A 5,501-nucleotide genomic window follows, 5' to 3' on the forward strand; every position below is an offset into this window, starting at 1 on the left:
CGCTTGGTTAGCACGTAAGGAGGACTACTCAGTAGTTCAATGTGCAGTCTTGTATGGCTTAGAACCGGGACTCAACGCCGCTTTGAGCGTCATGGAGCATTTGAGATGTTCCAGGAGTTGAAGTTTATCTTTCAGAAGAACGCCCGGATCGAGAGGTATGAGACCTCCGATAAATTCTATGCTTGCAAGATGGAGGAAAACTCGTCTGTCAGTGAACATGTGCTCAAAATGTCTGGGTACTCAAACCGTCTAGCTGAGCTGGGGATTGAACTCCCGCAAGAGGCTATCACTGATAGAATCCTTCAATCACTGCCGCCAAGCTATAAAGGCTTTGTGTTGAACTACAACTTGCAAGGGATGAACAAGTCTCCCGGCGAGTTGTTTGCGATGCTGAAAGTCGCAGAGTCTGAACTCCGTAAAGAGCATCAAGTGTTGATGGTGAATAAGACCACTAGTTTCAAGAGAAACGGCAAAGGTAAGAAGGGTAATTCAAAGAAGAGCAGCAAGCTTGTTGCCAATCCGACGAAGAAACCCAAAGCTGGACCTAAGCGTGAAACAGAGTGTTACTATTGCAAGGGTATGGGTCACTCGAAGCGCAATTGCCCCAAGTATCTGGCAGATAAGAAGGCGGCCAAAGAAAAATCAGGTATATTTCATATACATGTTATTGATGTGTACTTAACCGGCTCTCGTAGTAGTGCCTGAGTATTCGATACCGGTTCTGTTGCTCATATTTGCAACTCGAAACAGGAACTGCGGAATAGACGAAGGCTGGCGAAAGATGAAGTGACGATGCGCGTAGGAAATGGTTCCAAGGTTGATGCAATCACCGTCGGCACAGTTTCACTTCAGTTACCATCAGGATTAGTTATGAACTTGAATCATTGTTATTTAGTGCCTGCGTTGAGCATGAACATTATATCTGGATCTTGTTTATTGTGAGACGGTTACTCTTTTAAGTCAGAGAATAATGGTTGTTCTATTTCTATGAGTAACATCTTTTATGGTCATGCACCCAATGTGAGAGGATTGTTCATATTGAATCTTGATAGCGATACACACATACATAACATTGAGACCAAAAGAGTTAGAGTTAACAATGATAGCGCCATATTTTTGTGGCACTGTCGCTTAGGTCATATTGGTGTAAAGCGCATGAAGAAACTCCATGCCGATGGACTTTTGGAGTCACTTGACTTTGATTCACTTGACACGTGCGAGCCATGCCTCATGGGCAAGATGACTAAAACTCCGTTCTCCGGAACAATGGAGCGTGCAAGTGACTTGTTGCAAATCATACATACCGATGTGTGTGGTCCGATGAGCGTAGAGGCACGCGGCGGATATCGTTATTTTCTCACCTTCACTGACAATTTGAGTAGATATGGTTATGTCTACTTAATGAAGCACAAGTCTGAAACATTTGAAAAGTTCAAGCAATTTCAGAGTGAAGTTGAAAATCATCGTAACAAGAAGATCAAGTTCCTACGGTCTGATCGTGGGGGTGAATATCTGAGTTTCGAGTTTGGTGCTCACTTAAGACAATGTGGAATTGTTTCACAGTTGACACCGCCTGGAACACCACAGCGTAATGGTGTGTCCGAACGTCGTAATCGTACTTTATTAGAGATGGTGCGATCTATGATGTCTCTTACCGATTTGTCGTTATTGTTTTGGGGTTATGCATTAGAAACAGCTGCATTCACTTTAAATAGGGCACCATCAAAATCCGTTGAGACGACACCATACGAACTGTGGTATGGCAAAAGGCCAAAGTTGTCGTTTCTTAAAGTTTGGGGATGTGATGCTTATGTCAAAAAGCTTCAGCCTGAAAAGCTGGAACCCAAAGCGGAAAAGTGCATCTTCATAGGTTACCCAAAAGAGACAGTTGGGTACACCTTCTATCTCAAATCCGAGGGCAAAGTGTTTGTTGCTAAAAATGGAGCTTTTCTCGAGAAGGAGTTTCTCTCGAGAGAATTGAGTGGGAGGAAGATAGAACTTGACGAGGTTGTCGAACCTCTCATCCCTCTGGATGGTGGCGCAGGGCAAGGGGAAACCTCCGTCGTTGCGACGCCGGTTGAGGAGGAAGTTAATGATGATGATCATGAAACTCCGGTTCAAGTTTCTGTCGAACCACGCAGGTCGACGAGACCACGTGATGCTCCAGAGTGGTACGGTAATACCGTGTTATCAATCATGTTGTTGGACAACAATGAACCTGCAAATTATGAAGAAGCAATGGTGGGCCCAGATTCCAACAAATGGCTAGAAGCCATGAAGTCCGAGATAGGATCCATGTATGTGGACTTTGGAGGTACTGCCTGAAGGCCGCAAGGCTATTCAGAACAAATGGATCTTTAAGAGGAAGACGGACGCTGACGGCAATGTGACCGTTTATAAAGCTCGACTTGTGGCAAAGGGTTTTTCACAAGTTCAAGGAGTTGACTACAATGAGACATTCTCACCCGTAGCGATGCTTAAGTCCGTCAGAATCATGTTAGCAATAGCTGCATTTTTCGATTATGAAATCTGGCAGATGGATGTCAAAACGGCGTTCCTTAACGGTTTCCTTAAGGAAAAATTGTATATGATACAACTCGAAGGTTTTGTCGATCCTAAGAATGCTAACAAGGTGTGCAAGCTCCAGCGATCCATTTATGGACTGGTGCAAGCATCTCGGAGTTGGAACAAACGCTTTGATGAGGTGATCAAAGCATTTGGGTTTATACAAGTGGTTGGAGAATCTTGTATTTACAAGAAAGTGAGTGGGAGCTCTGTGGCGTTTCTAATATTATATGTGGACGACATATTGCTGATTGGAAACAACGTGGAGTTTTTGGAGAGCATAAAGGATTACTTGAATAAAAGTTTCTCTATGAAAGACCTAGGAGAAGCTGCTTCCATTCTAGGCATTAAGATCTATAGGGATAGATCAAAACGCCTGATAGGACTTTCACAAAGCACATACCTTGACAAAGTTTTGAAGAGGTTCAAAATGGAACAGTCCAAGAAGGGGTTCTTGCCAGTTTTACAAGGTACGAGATTGAGTAAGACTTAGTGCCCAGCAACTGATGAAGATAGAGAGCATATGCGCTCCGTCCCCTATGCTTCAGCCATAGGTTCTATCATGTATGCAATGTTGTGCACTAGACCGGATGTTAGCCTTGCCATAAGTATGGCAGGTAGGTTCCAGAGTAATCCGGGAGTGGATCACTGGACAGCGGTCAAGAATATCTTGAAGTACCTGAAAAGGACTAAGGAGATGTTTCTCGTGTATGGAGGTGACGAAGAGCTCGCCATAAAAGGTTACGTCGATGCAAGCTTTGACACAGATCCGGACGACTCTAAGTCACAAACTGGATACGTATTTATTCTTAACGGGGGTGCGGTAAGCTGGTGTAGTTCCAAGCAAAGCGTCATAGCAGATTCTACATGTGAAGCGGAGTACATGGCTGCCTCGGAGGCGGCTAAGGAGGGTGTCTGGATGAAGCAGTTCATGACGGATCTTGGAGTGGTGCCAAGCGCACTGAATCCAATAACCTTGTTCTGTGACAACACGGGTGCCATTGCCTTAGCAAAGGAACCATGGTTTCACAAGAAGTCCAGACACATCAAACGACGCTTCAACCTCATCCGCGACTACGTCGAAGGAGAGGACGTAAATATATGCAAAGTGCACACGGATCTGAATGTAGCAGACCCGCTGACTAAGCCTCTTCCACGGCCAAAGCATGATCAACACCAGAACTGTATGGGTGTTAGATTTATTACAATGTAATTCGCATGATGATGTGAGGGCTAGATTATTGACTCTAGTGCAAGTGGGAGACTGTTGGAATTATGCCCTAGAGGCAATAATAAATATAGTTGTTATTATAATTCCTGTATCAAGATAATCGTTTATTATCCATGCTATAATTATATTGAATGAAGACTCATTTACATGTGTGGATACATAGACAAAACACTGTCCCTAGCAAGCCTCTAGTTGGCTAGCCAGTTGATCAAAGATAGTCAGTGTCTTCTGGTTATGAACAAGGTGTTGTTGCTTGATAACTGGATCACGTCATTAGGAGAATCACGTGATGGACTAGACCCAAACTAATAGACGTAGCATGTTGATCGTGTCATTTTGTTGCTACTGTTTTCTGCGTGTCAAGTATTTGTTCCTATGACCATGAGATCATATAACTCACTGACACCAGAGGAATACTTTGTGCGTATCAAACGTCGCAACATAACTGGGTGACTATAAAGATGCTCTACAGGTATCTCCGAAGGTGTTAGTTGAGTTAGTATGGATCAAGACTGGGATTTGTCACTCCGTGTGACGGAGAGGTGTCTCGGGGCCCACTCGATAATACAACATCACACACAAGCCTTGCAAGCAATGTGACTTAGTGTAAGTTGCGGGATCTTGTATTACGGAACGAGTAAAGAGACTTGCCGGTAAACGAGATTTAAATAGGTATTTGGATACTGACGATCGAATCTCGGGCAAGTAACATACCGAAGGACAAAGGGAATGACATACGGGATTATATGAATCCTTGACACTGAGGTTCAAACGATAAGATCTTCGTAGAATATGTAGGATCCAATATGGGCATCCAGGTCCCACTATTGGATATTGACCGAGAAGTCTCTCGGGTCATGTCTACATAGTTCTCGAACCCGCAGGGTCTGCACACTTAAGGTTCGACGTTGTTTTATGCGTATTTGAGTTATATGGTTGGTTACTGAATGTTGTTCGGAGTCTCGGATGAGATCACGGACGTCACGAGGGTTTACGTAATGGTCCGGAAACGAAGATTGATATATAGGATGACCTCATTTGATTACCGGAAGGTTTTCGGAGTTACCGGGAATGTACCGGGAATGACGAATGGGTTCCGGGAGTTCACCGGGGGGGCAACCCACCCCGGGGAAGCCCATAGGCCTTGAGGGTGGCGCACCAGCCCTTAGTGGGCTGGTGGGACATCCCAAAAAGGGCCCTATGCGCATTGGAAGAAAAATCAAAGAGAAAGAAAAAAAGGAGGAGGTGGGAAGGGAAGGAAGGACTCCCACCCACCAAACCAAGTCCAACTCGGTTTGGGGGGGGAGACCTTCCCCCCTTGGCTCGGCCGACCCCCTTGGGGCTCCTTGAGCCCCAAGGCAAGGCCCCCCCTCTCCCACCTATATATACGGAGGTTTTAGGGCTGATTTGTGACGAGTTTTCCACGGCAGCCCGACCACATACCTCCACGGTTTTTCCTCTAGATCGCGTTTCTGCGGAGCTCGGGCGGAGCCCTGCTGAGACAAGGTCATCACCAACCTCCGGAGCGCCGTCACACTGCCGGAGAACTCTTCTACCTCTCCGTCTCTTTTGCTGGATCAAGAAGGCCGAGATCATCGTCGAGCTGTACGTGTGCTGAACGCGGAGGTGCCGTCCGTTCGGTACTAGATCGTGGGACTGATCGCGGGATTGTTCGCGGGGCGGATCGAGAGACGTGAGGACGTTC

This window comes from Hordeum vulgare, chromosome 6H (genome assembly GCF_904849725.1).
Source record: "Hordeum vulgare subsp. vulgare chromosome 6H, MorexV3_pseudomolecules_assembly, whole genome shotgun sequence".
In the NCBI taxonomy this organism is placed as follows: domain Eukaryota; kingdom Viridiplantae; phylum Streptophyta; class Magnoliopsida; order Poales; family Poaceae; genus Hordeum; species Hordeum vulgare.